Here is a 16,461-nt window from a genome sequence, read left to right on the forward strand (position 1 = left end):
GAGGTGCGGGCTCTCGGCTGCGGAATATGAAATGTCGATAGAAAGAAGATTATGCCGTATGGTACCCATTGCAATATCTGAAGCCATAAAACTGATATTGGCAATCATTTCTTTAGAACAGGTGGGATAATATTGTGTGTCTGCATTTCAGTTAGTTTTTTTAAACATTTCATATTGAAACTGCTGTAACTCATTTCAGAAAAACTGAAAAAAACATTAGGTTTTTTGTAGTCAGTAAGTTTGCTAGCCAGTGATTATTAACCTACCGTTGTTCATTTAACGTAAACGTTAAATTGTCCAATATTCTAGTAAAAAGTGTGTCATACACTTATTTTCTCGCTTACTTATTTTAAGAATCATCAGCGTAATCATTAGCTATTCGTTATCCGTTGCTGGAAAATGTCTCCTCTAGATTTTTATCTTCAGGCAGAGAAAGATCCGGACGTGGACATAACTCCCCGTCATCCAACTTTAAACATCCCACAGACGCCTATGATTTTAATGAGACGGTGGACGCTCAATAAGTAAAGTAACACTTCTTTCCTCTGGAAGCAGCACTTGATCGGGCGAAACAGATGGAAGTCGAAAGATGCGAGACCCGGGCTACAGGTGGCGAAGAACCCAATGAGCACACACTTTTGAGTACCCCAGCTGATGGTGTTTGATTCTGATCACCTCGAATGAGAGTGTCCGCACGTTCCAACATTGCAGGGGTCACAGCTCCATGCTGCCGGCCGGCACGCGGGAGATCGGACAGCATTGCGCACCCTTATTGCGATGCCGACAGATGCCTTGTCCAACGACTCACCGTGCTTTTGTTCACTGTCAGGTCTTTTTAGACGTTTTGCAAGAGCATATGAATATCTACGAAGTTCTGGTTTTTTGCCAAAATAAACTCAAAACTCAATAACAGCTCTCTGCTATAAACTCACCTCCATTACAGACGCCGTTTTGAAGCGCAACCACGTACAGGAACTTCATGAAGCTGTGGAGGCTGAAGCGGGAATATTCCACGACGTCCCACAACAAATTCCGCATCCTTTCAACCGAAATTGGCTCAGAAAAACTCCGTGTTGCGTTTCTACTGAACGCCCCTCACATTAACGATAGAATTTAAGAATGTAGGAGTATCATAATACTAAATTATTTAATAACAACAAAATATATAAAATGGTTTAATATGAATAATAATTAATGAATGAAAAGCACAAGTTTGCTTATGTTCTACAACATTACTTTCATTGCTAACCGGTTTTCGGCTTACAAGGCCATCTTCAGACATTTACTATCATCACCAAAAGCAGTTACAATGTTTGCAAACAACATTGGAAGAGAAGTAACACGTCTAGACTGAAGTAGAAACATACAGTAAGTAACATCTTTGACAGTGTGGTGGTAATGCAATGAAAAAATAAAAATTGAGCAGTACATAAATATCAATGGAGGAGAAAGGAAAATCTTTAACACAAAATAGGAATAGTATGCCTACATAACAGTTTCTATTAACAAACAAAACTAATAAAATAAAATAAAATTAGTACTATACAAAGCTACATCAGGAGGTATGCAACATGGAGAGTGATAAACAAACCAATTAAAAGAAGAGACGATTATCAGTGTAACTATAGAATACATAAGGAACTTAAGCAATATCAATTAGATAAACAGAAATAAGTAAATGCAGGAAAATGGAGGCGTTTGAAGGAACCTACAGTAAATGCAACCTTTGAAAGTGTGATGGTACTGCATTTTGACATTAACATTATAATCAAAACAGTGGCTGTGTAACAGTTTGTATTAAATAAATGAACAAAGTAAAATAAGAACAATATTTGATGAGACAACTTAAAAGCGGTGGCCCGTTTTTTGCAGGTTACTCTTCCTTGCTGTAGGGGCTGTGATTTTTGATATTTTTTTTGTCTAAACCAGCAAGGCAAACCAGAGGCCACTACTTCCACCACATCAAGTGGGTTTAGTGCTCACGTACTCACACTGAGCTGTGAACACTTGCCAGTTTATCAATGGGGAACAATTGAACATGATTACTACTGTTTTCGGTGCCATGCGTGCAATGGTCATGCCAGGCGCGCGATATTGAATCTTTATACTGTCGTTAATGGCGCGGGACCTGCACGACCTGATAACAACCGTTATAGTTCTGCATTATTCTGTTACACTAGGAGTGAGTTCACGTAATGAAAGAGAGAGAATGTAAGATTAAGGCACTCATTTATTAAACAGTTGAGAATCGAACAATAATACAACCAAATGGGGATGGGGGGAAGAAAGATTCGAGTTAAGCAGCCTGCCGCAACGTACGTTCATAACAGGCCACGATAGCAGGAGGAAAGGAATTTTAGTAACAATCGCCATATTATTAAATGGGGTACAATTTCCTAAAGGAAGGGGCTGCTGGCAGGCAACGACCACCACCAGGAATTATCCAAAGACGAAGAAGATGCTACTGTGCGTGAATCGCTAGGTAGCCTCCCGTACTAAAGCAATAAAAACCATAAAGACGCGAAACTATTCACAATGACGTATCAGGTTCTCTCTGGGCTGCAGGGCGCGAATCTACAGTGCACGTCGGCGCTCATGCTTACCGAACTTCCTCTCCTGTAAGCAGCACCTTCGGTCTCCGGCACGGTCACACCAGAACTGATCTACTGCCCTTTGTCCACCACCCATCCGCGGAGGGCGGTTGGCGCCCGCCCGCGAGAAACGGGCTCGCACCTGAACTGGCCAATCATGGGGTCGGAATTACACAGGAAGGCGACCTCGCGACGTTAAAATCGAGCAGAAATAGCATTTACAAGGTTTGTAAGGCAGGTTGGGGAACTGAGAACAGGAGAAACTTTGGCCATACTGAATGTTCAAACAACACCACGTGCTACCCAGGCGATCGGAAAAGGGTTGGAAAACATGAAGCCATCATGGCTGCTAGGAAGACTGCTGTCCTCGCCCATAAATAAAGAAAATTTCTAGCGCACAAGCTCCTCTCACAGATCAGTGTGAGACAAGCTGTAAAAATCGTCAAATAAATCAGGGAACCCATAGAAATTATTAATATTGCCTAAATTATTATTTTACCGAATACCAGAATGCTGGGATTAGAAATATGAAATACGAGCACTGAATGGTGAATGAATTGCACGTCTTTCAAACTACAAGGGGTATTAAACATGGACAGTAATACTAGTACCAGTTAAAAGAAAGCCGAAACTATTGAAACTACAGCCTATACGGAATACAAAGACAACTTCAACAAAACGAAAGAACTTAATGAATACAGGAAAATGGGAATATGTAGGAAGAGACAGTGTGGTAAGTAATGAACAACAGAGATGATTATATGACGTATAATAATTTCTTACATCAGTCCTTAATACGTCGCATTAGCTTAAAATGCAACAAATTTCGTTTCAAAAATATATACCATTTGAAAAACATATGTGCGAGTATTTTAATACAAGTGTTTCTGAAATAATTTAAGAACACTTTTAACAGCAACACAGCCACACAACATTCACAACTTCATTATTTACACAATATCAAATCGAAGCGTGTACTAACCATTATCAGTTTCTCGCTAAGCTGTACGATTATGAACAGAGATTATGGCTATGCGAGAGTACCAACAAGCGGAATGCTACCATATATCCGTATTAACACGACGATGTGTTTTTGTGTTAGGCGTCATTATTACTCTCGAACTGTTTATATAGACTGCAATACTCGTATGTCCCTATAATATATCTCCTTTCTTGGCAGAATCACCTTCTGTCCTATAAAATGTTAAGAATCAGATGTCCTAACGCGTTTCATTTGTAATAGTTGGAGAATAAAGACAAATAATGAATATCTGCTTGAATAGCGAAGTGGCCGATGCATCGTGGCCTTTCTATGTCAATCTTCTTTTTAGCACCCCGTTCTGGATCTCCTGATTATAAAAAGCAAAATGCTTTATGCGTTACTAACGGACAAGAACGTCTTCATGGTGAAGGAGTAAGAGGGGATAAAAGAATTTCCCGGGTGACAAGAGAGTGTTATAGTTGCGGCGTCAAGACTTTTTCCTTTGTAGGAGAATGTTATGATGTTAATTTCTAACCGCAGTGGTTGTCTGTCAGTCACAAATTGTGACAGGCGATACAAGTTTACCAGTTCGTGTTATAACGTATGTGATAATTTGAGTGATTATTGAGTGTTGAATGTTTTTTATTGTTACAATGTCTCTGAGCTGTGGTTACCCCTCCCATAAAGTTGTTCGCAGGAACAACGACCTTTTATCTTTTGTCCTAGACTGTGGTGTAACTAGTTATTCTGTTGGTGATGGTGACGCTGACGGACAGGATGAGCTGCAATTTACAGCTGTTTGATGACGAAGCTGTGATGTACGGAAAGGTGACGTCGTTGAAAGACTATGGGAGACTACAAGGAGGCTTAGACAGAATTTGTAGTTGGTGTGATGAATGGCAGCTTGCTCCATATGTGGGAAAATGTGAGTTAATGGTGAGTACGAAAAAAACCCTCTAACGTTCGAATACAGCAAGCTTGATACAGTCAGATCGATTAAATATGGAGGCGTAATGTTGCAAAGCGATATGAAGTAGAATGAGCATGTCAGGTTGGTGGTAGGGAAGGCGAATGCTCGTCTTCGTTTTATTGCTATGGGAAATTGTAGCTCATACATAAAGGAGACATCGTACAGAACGCTAGTGCGACTCATTCTTGAATACTGCTCGAGTGTTTGGGATCCGCACTAGGTCGGAGTAAAAAAAGACATCGGAACAAATCAGAGGCGGACTGCTAGATTTATTGCTGGTAGGTATTGCGGATATGCTTCGTGAACTCGGATGAGAATCACAGGAGTGAAGACGACGCTCTTTTCGTGAGGTTCTATTGCAGTAATTTAGAGAACCGGCATTTGAGGCTGACCGCAGATCGATTTTACTATCGCCATCGTACGTTTCGTCTAAGGAACACAAACATAATTTGAAAGAAATTAGGGCTCGTTCGGGGGACAATCTTTTTTCCGTCCCTCTATTTGAGAACGGAACGGAAAAGGAAAAACTAGTAGTGGTTCGTGGTATCCTCCTTCAAGCACTAAAAGGTGGCTTGCGGAGAATGTATATAGATATACAACTGTATGTAACATATCTACTGTACATGGCAACGTGTCTAAACTTTTTACAGGAGCTCAGATTGCTATGTACTGATGATGTTGTCTGTACGTTCAGCTTCAGCCAAATGGAGACATTTGTTGAAATGTTTAGAAGTTAGACATCTGGAATTACTTTTGCGAGTCCGTGTATGACACACACTTAGACTAATATATAAACGTGCACTGCAGAAAGGCCGTGCTCCGCTGTATTTTTTCCCACATGTCACTACGCTGGAAGTCAGCTCTTGTCACTCATGAGATGCCTCCAATTGAGTAATGGTATTTCACAAGCAAGCCAATGCCGTTTGAGATGTTTCACTTAGTAGTTTTGTGTGCAGTGCTACTGTATTAAGTGACTCGACAGTTTATGGGTGTATGCTCTCGACTGGGATGATTTTTCAAAGACGGTGAGTTCCACGTGTCCGGTAGCTGATGCTACTTCTAAATCTCCTTCGCTAACTCGATGCCTAGATTGGCGGTTCTGGCGTTTCACGAGGCTATGAGCCACCGGGCTATGCAGCGTGGGATTCTTCTGAGTACCTGGATCGCAGTGTATTCCAGGAGGAACGCTCACCTTGTACCTGAGAATATATAGCGACTGTGATTATACTGCGTCGAGCCATTGATTTAACGATAGCTCCTTTCTTAAAGATATGCCATACTATCACACTATAGTCATGCGTGCCATACGAACTGCATTGTGCCAGACAGTTCAATACCCAACCGAATTCCACTCGAGAGGTTCGTGAATTTGTTCGCACCTAACTCAAAGGAGACAAGAACTAAATAAATCAGGCCTCTTCCCGTGCTGTGCAAAACATTTTCTGGGATCGATGTGTTAATTTTTTGCACTTTCGTTTGAACATGAAACTGAAGTCAATCGTCAATGAAGTGTGAAAAAGCTCACTTTGTGACGCTGTACAAACACATTGTAGGACAGGAAATTGTGCAGCCATATTCTGCCGAATAACTGTGTTTTAAAAGTAGCTGTAACGTTCGAAACTATATATTCGGTGTAAGTCGTGTGAATTGCTATTACCGTGCAGTGTGTGGAAGACAAAAGCAGCCGGCTACGCTTATGATTTTTTGCTTATAATACCCAGAAATGTACATGACATGACCTGTGCCACATCGGACACGCAAACTCAGCTACTGAACATCATTAATCGAGGGCTGTAGACCGTATGGCTAGGGCCCAAATTCTAATAACCTAACAAACATCGAAGTACCGAAGCATTTATGATCTAAAAAGTGTATAAATAACACCTAAAATGTAAAATAAAGCTTCCGGTAAGTTTATTTAAAAACATTCTTATTGATTTTATTTATACACCATGTAATACAAAATTCGCTTCAAAACAAATTGTGAGAACAGTACTTAATTTTTGCAGTGTTTCAAATTATTTTTGAAATGTCGGCATGTATCCGAGAAAAATCACGAATTACGGTGGAGATAATGCAGCTATCTAAACAATAAAATGTTTTTATTACTGCACATCACTTGTTTAAAGTACTCAAAATAGCTTAAAAAGTCCTGTCAATCTTTAGTTTCTGCAGAGATGCTCTGGAGAGGAAGGTGCACTTTCAGGTTTTCTATTTTCAAAGATCTAATGTTGTCACTGAGGATAGTATAGTACCTAAAACGCTTCTCTCCGTACCACAGGACGTCACAGTATCGTATTTTGAAGGCGGCGAGGTGACCACAGGGCAGATTTGGTACATTGTCTTCATACGTCGTAGCATCCCCAGAAACACTGTCACTAAATGTGCACATTAATAATCCCGATAAATAAGGCTTTGCTGTAATTGTGACAATATGATGCGAAACGTTATCATGTGAGCGACGTTTACGTCTTTTTAGTTTTGTGTTCTTAATATACGTATTTTTACAAAAGTTGGCCAAACTCTTTCCTGTTATGGTTAAAGTTGGCCTAAATATGATCTGTTATTAAAATGATATAAATATGACCTTATATTGACAGTAATAATACTTTTTACTAGACTACAAAATCCTGACTGGAGCTTAAATTGTCGTAAAATTCACCCTAAATTTCAGAAAAAAATAAGTTTCTCACTAAAATCTGGGTCCTATTTGCTACCGGTGGCTCTATACCCATGTAGATCTTGGTAGTTTGGAGATGATATTGTTTCTCGCTGCAAATTTCGAGTTAATATATTTTGTTTAATGTTTTCAAAAGGTGTGCGTTCTATACTAGATGACAACTAGATATTTTGGGGCTGTGCAATACTTCCGAGGAGAGCCCTCCCAGGTGAGCTGCAGGGATGTTGTCTTCAGGTGGAAAACACCTGTTTGAGTTTTGCCAAGATCTGGTGTGAGCTGATTTTTCTTGTATTAGGTAAGATGATGTTCCAGGACTGCTGATAGGGAATTCTCCATTACATCGAAGCTATCTTCTTTCTCAGAGATGGTGCTATCATTGGAATGTGCACAAATTAAGTATGGGCGTTGAAAAGAATCGGGGTAAGTAAACTGCACTGCGGGAGGCCGTTCTTCTCTGTTCTCCACTGGCTCTTCTCTCCTTGAAAGTCTACATAAAATCTTCGTTTTCAGAAAGCGTTTCAGATCATTTGCTTCAGTTTGCGATAATCAGCATCAGCTTGAAGTCCTTGCTAAGAGTCCATGGTCTTTCTAAGAGCAGATGTTGGCTGAACTGTATTGTAGAGGGGCATACCTAAAACACCGTGAAGTAGCATTGTGAAGCATTGCTAAAATTAAAAACAGAAATTGGCCTCGGCAAAAGAAATCTGAAAAAATCCAAGACGATAACAATGAATTGCCTCTGAATGGACAGAGCAGGCATTTTGTAGCCGTGAGGTAGGCATCAGACGTGTTAACAAAATGTGCAGTTAGCTCGTCTTTGCCGCCTGTAACTGCTCTCAAGTGGAGGCTCCTCCACCGCAGCCCTGCCGTTGTGCGGCCCTGCGCCCCATAGAACATTCAGTGGGCCTAAAAGCCCCCGGGCGACTCGCGTGCCCTGCTCTGTGTGTGGACGCGGCCCTCAGCCCACCCCTCCCCCTTCCCACCGCCCCCGCAACACCACCACCTCCACCAACCCACCCTCTTCCGGGCCGCAGGCAGGCGCTGAGCTATTACCTCAACAGCCGCCGCTCTCGACGAAGACCCCGTGCTTGTGAGCCTTTCACCGGCCCCTAACACGGGCTGCGATCTCCGTGCATTCAGCACTGCGCACTGCCGTAATTCATTTCCTCATTTCCACCTTATGAGCAAACTGTTTTAAGCTTTCTCATGTCACACTTCAGAGTAGCCTGCTACAGAAACTCAGCTTTACCATATAGCCACTTGTGGTACCAGTTTATATCAATGAAATCTTGCAGTGAAGCGCATGCACATTCAAAACCATAAATATGTAAACAGGCAGAATAAGGCGCTGCAGTCGGCAACGCCTATATAAGATAACAAGTATCTGGCGCAGTTATTAGATCGTTTACTGCTGGTACAATGCATGTTATCAAGATTTAAGTGAGTCTGAACGTGATGTTATAGTCGGCTCACGAGCCATGGGACACAGCATCTCCGAAGTAGCGATGAAGTGGGGATTTTCCTGTACGACCATATCACGAGTGTACCGTGAATATCAGGAATTCTATAAAACATCTGATCTCTGATATCGCTGCGGACGGAAAAAGATCCTGCAAGAACGGGACTAACGGCGACTGAAGAGAATCGTGCAACGTGACAGAAGTACAACTTTCCCGCAAATTGCTGTAGATTTCAATGCTAGGCCATCAACAAGTGTCAGCGTGAGAAACATTCAACGAAACGCCATCCATAAGGGTTTTCGTGGCCGAAGGCCACTCGTGTACCCTTTATGTCTGCACGACACAAGGCTTTACTCCTTGCTTGGGCTCACCAACACCGACGTTGGACTGTTGATGACTGGAAATATGTTGCCTGGTCGGACGAGTCTCGTTTCAAAAAGTGTATGAATGTATGTGTGTAATTACGCTCCACATCTCCTCCTAAACCAAATTTGGTATACATCTCACTTACTTCCTGGAAGGAATTGTTGTAAGATCGACGTAGCTACCAAAGGGAAAAAGTTTTGCACATAATTTCAAACGTTTACGAATTTTTTTCTCACTAACAACTCCACAAAATGGTGAAAGTCAAAATGAAATATCAGTTACTCTATTTTTGCTGTTCATGAGGTAAAACTGCCACATCAGGCCTGACGTTTTAATTTATTAATTATTTGCAATTAATTCTATTCGCAATAATTTTTTTAGACAGTATCCACATATGCTACTGAATTGTTGTGTACATAGTTCCGCATAGTCAGCGCGTACACAACTTTCCCACTAGAGCGCGCCCCGCTAAGCACAACAGCGCAGGCGGAGCACTCGTCCGTCTCCGCACTACGAGATGGCGCTGTCTTAGAGACAGACCAAATTCTGCTTCCTCTGATCCACGTATTGATATGTAACGCAGCCAATGAGATTGCTGCTAACGTAGAACCTTTTTTCCTCGCGGATCACACTCGCGCAGTGATACCTGAACGTGCGAGGTATTATAACGAGTGTACAGACCTCCGATTAGTTAGTCTGCATTAGTCTGTACGAGTCTGCATTTGTCTGCACCTGTCTGTACCAGTCTACATTAGTCTGTACCAATCTATAGTAAAGTTTCAGTCTGCGCCTAATAAGATTACCATATTCCTGTACATAGCCATGAAGATAAATGAATAGACAGAATTTTCGCTCTGCAGCGGAGTGTGCGCTGATATGAAACTTCCTGGCAGATTGTGTGCCCGACCGAGACTCGAACTCGGGACCTTTGTCTTTCGCGGGCAAGTGCTCTACCATCTGAGCTACCGAAGCACGACTCACGCCCGTTACTCACAGCTTTACTTCTGCCAGTAAGGTTCGCAGGAGAGCTTCTGTAAAGTTTGGAAGGTAGGAGACGAGATACTGGCAGAAGTAAAGCTGTGAGTACCGGGTGTGAGTCGTGCTTCGGTAGCTCAGATGGTAGAGCACTTGCCCGCGATAGGCAAAGTTCCCGAGTTCGAGTCTCGGTCGGGCACACAGTTTTAATCTGCCAGGAAGTTTCATATCAGCGCACACTCCGCTGTAGAGTGAAAATCTCATTCTGGAAACATCCCCCAGGCTGTGACTAAGCCATGTCTCCGCTATATCCTTTCTTTCAGGAGTGCTAGTTCTGCAAGGTTCGCAGGAGAGCTTCTGTAAAGTTTGGAAGGTAGGAGACGAGATACTGGCAGAAGTAAAGCTGTGAGTACCGGGCGTGAGTCGTGCTTCGGTAGCTCAGATGGTGCAGCACTTGCCCGCGAAAGGCAAAGGTCCCGAGTTCGAGTCTCGATCGGGCACACAGTTTTAATCTGCCAGGAAGTTTCAATGAATAGACACTTTGTCAAGTATCAGAGATATGTGAGAATAAGATTGACGTACCAAGACCAAAGGAACTTCAGATTGTAAATTGTAAACAAGATCCAGAATCAAGTTACGTAATGTCTATGCTTTTTATTATTTTAATAAATGTGTGTGAAAATTAATCAAGTTCTGTTTAAAGTTGGTCACCATCAATCTGCTACCCTAAGCGTGCAAGTGGCATTTCTATCGTCTGACCTAACGGCAGAAGATAAACACGCCACGATAAGACCAAGAGACATATTGCTGACACTCGCCTTCTTCGTTAGAGCGACAAGTCAAATAATCTGATGGTGTGTGTACCGAAGGTCTTACCGTACGCACACCACATGAATGTATCTACAAAATAATATCATTGTACGATACATAGTTCAGAAGGTATGAAGTCACAAATAGCGGCGTCCCCAGGTATTGTAGCTGTGCAGGAAGGATAACCGAATAATACTTCGGAAACTCTGAAAATATTGGACGCAGCAGAGAGGAACGAGGAAGCATTACCTCGGAAATCACACAGGCTGGATTATTTCTGAGGATTTTCACTCTGAGAAGCATACTATTGTATGAATTCTTAATTAACGAGTATATGTATTTCCTCGCAAACTTTCCGCGCTGGAGGATAAAAGACTAAAATATGGTAGGTCGGCGTTCGGAAGAATCTGTACAGAGGGAGAATATTCCGTGATTTCGAGAATATGATTCGCCTTCTGCAGTTACGAGGGGAGCCGAGCTTTGCTGGGAAGCCAGCGGTGGAGAGAAACAGGTTTTCTGTTTTGAGCGCCCCTGTTTGACGGTTGCTTGGCATCAGCTTTTGTTGGTACAGACGGACTTGCTGTCTTTGGTCTCAGGAGATTTTATAGTTAGAACGGTTAGGCACTGTACTGTTGCGAACTTATACGATTCAAGACATTGCCTCCGGTCAGGGAGTCGTCGTTGAGTACTCAGCATTCAGTGATTGATAGCACTTCTTTTGCATATACTCGCATTGAGACGTTATCTGAACTTCGTCCTTGTGCCTCATCTGTAGAACATAGAGAGGAGAAGACAATATTAGATTATACTAGTCAGAGGACCGTCTTCTGCTATCCTAGTGTTTGAATGAGTTGTTTTTATATTTTGTGGCTGGAGTTCTTCTGTCGTCGCAGATTTGTACGAGAACCATCACTCTGACACAATGGATGCAGTACATACGGTGATATTGCTAACTGCTTCGGATTATTAAGGCTATAAAGCTAAACACTTGTGATCACGTAACTTTTATTTCCACTGAGCCTGCACACCACTGTAGATCATCTTAGAAAGTACTGTCTTCTTGAGTTTGGTACGTAGATGATGTCAATCATCTCGCGTTATTTATATTAGATTGCGTAGTCATAAAAAGGAGAAGATTTGGGAAACTGATCACTAATATTAGTTAGGCAATTTTTTGGTGTCTCTCTATGTCTATTGGCTATTAATATATAATCATTTGTAATGTATAAAGGGCTTCTAATCTACAATAAATGTATAAGCAGGAACAGTATATATCATTTTGTAGTTAGTTAATAATTCATTTAAGTTTATGTCGTAATTTATATGTTAAAGAGCAAGAAGGAGGAGATAATATCACCATTAAGAGATCCTAAGATCTGCTTCAGGGAGTAGTCAGACAGGGCCAAATCTTCATTTTCGCGTTCAGTATTTTCTGTTGCGCACATTCATTTTTCGGCCGTCTTGATTGACATCTTGGACTGTAACTCTTAATTTACTCTGATGGTCCTGTACTAGCGAACAGAACAGATCCCCGTAGTGAAGTACTCGTCCACTTGCTGGAAACACGAGGAAAATTCACACCGCTCATTCAGTCCGACGTCCTCAGTTGAGAGTTTATGTTATTCCACCGTAATAGGAATATAACTGGTAGTGTGTTAGATGCTATGTACACTTGTTTTATGAAAGTCAATCTCCTGTTGAAGGTAGTGTGTTCACAGGAGAATTCATAACAACAGCAGCGAGAACACTAACTTTGATGGCTTAGTCTGTACGAAAACCACGACGGATGCGTTGCCGTAGAATGAACATTCTCGTGTTCCGAAGTTTCACAACAAGACGAGAAAATATCCCTTGGGAAGCTGAGTTCCTTTCAGGATATCGCTCTCGGTAGCGTTCAAGGACCATACGCCTTCCCTGAACCACAATGAAAGGAAAGTACTGATGACACAGTTATCAGTCAAGCACTGCCATTTTTATGGGACTGTTTTTGTCAAAACTACCACCTATCGTAATCAGAGCCATTAAACTGATATGCTGAGCACCTTAGTGCACATTCCGCTATTGCAATCTCGTACAAGAAAACGACCATCCAAATAGCATTGAGACTGATAAGATCCTCAGAGAAAACCTTTATCAAAAACTCACAATAGAGGACAACTGCCACATAAAAAAACAATTATATAAAGAAATAAATTCTTGAATGGAAATATAACATTGTGCAGCAAAACACTGGAACACTCAATAAATTATTCAGACATTTCTTCATTTAAAATATAATAATCACACATCCTCAAATATCGAAAAACATCTTTTTTTTCAATTTCCTTCCTTCCAGCCACTCTTTCAGCTCTCTCTCTGTCTTTTTTTCTACACACACACACACACACACACACACACACACACACACACACTCACACACATGTCACATAATTCACAAATTCTCCCCCAGGAGGGATATCTCTATAGCTCTCAAGTAATATTCAGAATCAATGTCATACTAAACATATGACAATCATTGAACAAGTGAGCAGCGACAATAACATAGCACCTCTGAATGAGTATAGAGACGTAAATGTCTGCTCAAATCACATTTTGTGAAAAGTACGTTTGAGGTGAAGGTGTGAGTGAAATATTCTTAAAAAGTGGCACGGAAACAGTGTACATAGTAGCAGTAGAAAGAGATATCCACCCGAGCTACACAACAGGACAGGAAATATAAGGAAAGTAACACATATAACCACTACACACGAGAAGGTATTTCAAATATGCACGAATTTTCTTCAGGACTAGTTTGCAGATGACAAGCTATCCAAGCGACAAAGAAGGGCACAAAAACCGTGCTGTGAAAACGCATTTTCACTGACAATGTAATTTTCGCGTGAGCAAATCGAAACAAACTAAAAAAATTGCACATGCTATAATTTTTATACCTGCAATACATAACTATCATATTCTTTGTATTATACAGAAATAAATTTTATACAGTATACAGAATGTAGAATACAGTATACAGAAATAAATTTAACCGATAGAATTTGGCACATATTTGTCGAAACATATCTAGATGAAAAACAGAGATAAGAAGTGGCACGCATCAGTCAGGTTTAAAAAAAATTATGAGTTGTAAATACTGATGTTTGTCTATTTAAGTCAATATTAAGACAAGTGTTTAACACATCACAAAAGGAGATGCTAAAAGGATGTTTTGTACAGCAAAAACTTTCGAACGATTTTTCGACCTTGGAAAAACATGCGACAATGTGAACTCGTGGAAACTGTTCGAAATTTTCATAAAGATAAGTGTGAGTTATAGGGAATGACTGAGAATGTACAAATGTATATAAACCAAGAAGGACAGTAAGAGTGGAAAACTAACAGCGAACTACTCTAACTGAAAATGGTGTAAGACAGTGATGCTGTCTTCTACCCTTTACATTGAAGAAGCAATTACAGAAATATACGGTTCAACAGTGATATTAAGATTCAGGGTGAAAGAATTTCAACGACAAGAATAAAACTTGGATCAATGATACGATTCTTGGAAAGCCTGCGCAACACGCTAAAAAATTGTAATGTACTTTTCTCACTCAGCATGGATATTTAATTGATCAACAGCACATACGGAAAAGACTGATTTGCCTACAATTTGGCTACGCTTCATCAGGAATCAAGATCTTGCCTAGAAACTCTGTACCACTTTGCAGTTTTCGCAAACACCGTTTGAAGAAATATAACCGATTTTGAAAGTCTTTGCCATCAAGCAGCTGTAGGACTTAAATGAGGAGAAAACCTTATTGTCTTTGTCGACCATCGTGTTCATTATGGAAGTATGAATTCCTGCAACAGTAGAGCACAGGTTACAGAGCTCGAAGAGTACAGGTAAACACACAAAGCACATTACCTGGCAACGGTGACCGAAGACTTGCCCAGGGTGCTAGCACCGCCTTCTATACCCTCGAGGAATGAAGAGGAGAGATTGTAACGGTGTTTACTCGACTATTCTTGTAAGTTAAGTGTCGTCAGTCCATACACGTCTATGCGTCAATGGCTTGTGTAGAACAAACATACTGACCGCACCCCTCTCTCACAACTTTTGTCGCACGCTATCTTTGTGACAACATCTGTCCGCAGCTCGTGGTCATGCGGTAGCGTTCTCGCTTCCCGCGCCCGAGTTCCCGGGTTCTATTCCCGGCGGGGTCAGGGATTTTCTCTGCCTCGTGATGACTGGGTGTTGTGTGCTGTCCTTAGGTTAGTTAGGTTTAAGTAGTTCTGAGTTCTAGGGGACTGATGACCATAGATGTTAAGTCCCATAGTGCTCAGAGCCATTTTTTTTGACAACATCTATTCACTGTTCACAGTGCATGAAGCCACGTTTCGTCTGAATAAACCGCTGATAGGTTGAATTCTGATGGTTCAGTTTTCGTAAGAATCTGATGTGTGTGTCGCCTCTTTATGTGTGTTGACTCCGCCACACACCGTCAGGTGGCTTACAGAGTGTGGATGTAGATGTAGATGTTATTCTGGCACCCACTGACTGAACATTTTTGCTCAGAATTTCCTAGCTACCTCAAATCCAGCCCTGTATTACAAAAGTTGTGATGCTTTCGGAAAGTTGGTAATTCTTTGTTGTTGTTCATATGGCACAAGAAAATAACAAATGTTTCCATATTCATTGTGAGCAATTTGGTTCTAGATACTTAGCCTCATTCCTTTCATAATAGTGTCCACTCTGCCATAATTTCTACACCATTTAATTCCTAAAGTATATTTTGCTTGCATGTTTCGAAACATTTTGTGTCACGCCAATAAATTCGTGACGGTAAGACCAAGCCGCAACGACAGCCAGTGAATTTTCCGCTATAATATTACGTGCTTGAACTATGAGGTAACAACACATACTACATTGTTGCTGTCTCTCGTCATGTGGCCAGATTCTTTACGGCTGCGCTTGGGTGTACGATTATCTTTGTCGAGTAATACCTAAGTTACGTGTCTGATGGCCAACAACGCATGTACGTCCCACTGGAGACTCAAAAATCATTATATGCCAGTATTCCAAGAAGACTCGCAGATATATTACGGAAAAGTGGGTGTCCACTTATTAATAAACCATTCCCAAGTAAGTACAGGTGTTCACATTACTTTGCCTAACACCTGTAGGTCTACGCTCTCGGCAGTTTAACAGTAAATCACGTTTCTCTTTCAATATCTTCCAATGGAGTTGAGTGAGCACTTTTGTGGCGCTTTCCCGCTTAGCATGTGACCTTGTAAGGAATCGTGCTGCTCTTCTTTCGACCTTTTGTATTTCCTCTATCAATCCTGCCCGGTGCGAATCGCGTACTGACTAGTAACATTCAAGAAATTGTAGAACGACTGGCTTCTTTGTGGGTGAACTACCCTTCTTGAGCATGCTTCCTAAGAATCACAGTCTGGCTTCTGCCTTAAGTGCAATCGCAGCCGCAGCTTTGCGTCGTTGCAGTTTAAACAGCATCGTGCTCTTACCCCTTGATACATTACGGATGTGACTGCTTCGAATGGTTGCTCTGCAATCGTGTAATTTAACAACAATGGGTCTTTCTGTCTATGTATGAGCAAGACGTTTCACTGGTTTACGCTGGGGGTCAGTT

Source organism: Schistocerca piceifrons, chromosome 7 (assembly GCF_021461385.2).
Source record: "Schistocerca piceifrons isolate TAMUIC-IGC-003096 chromosome 7, iqSchPice1.1, whole genome shotgun sequence".
NCBI classification, from domain to species: domain Eukaryota; kingdom Metazoa; phylum Arthropoda; class Insecta; order Orthoptera; family Acrididae; genus Schistocerca; species Schistocerca piceifrons.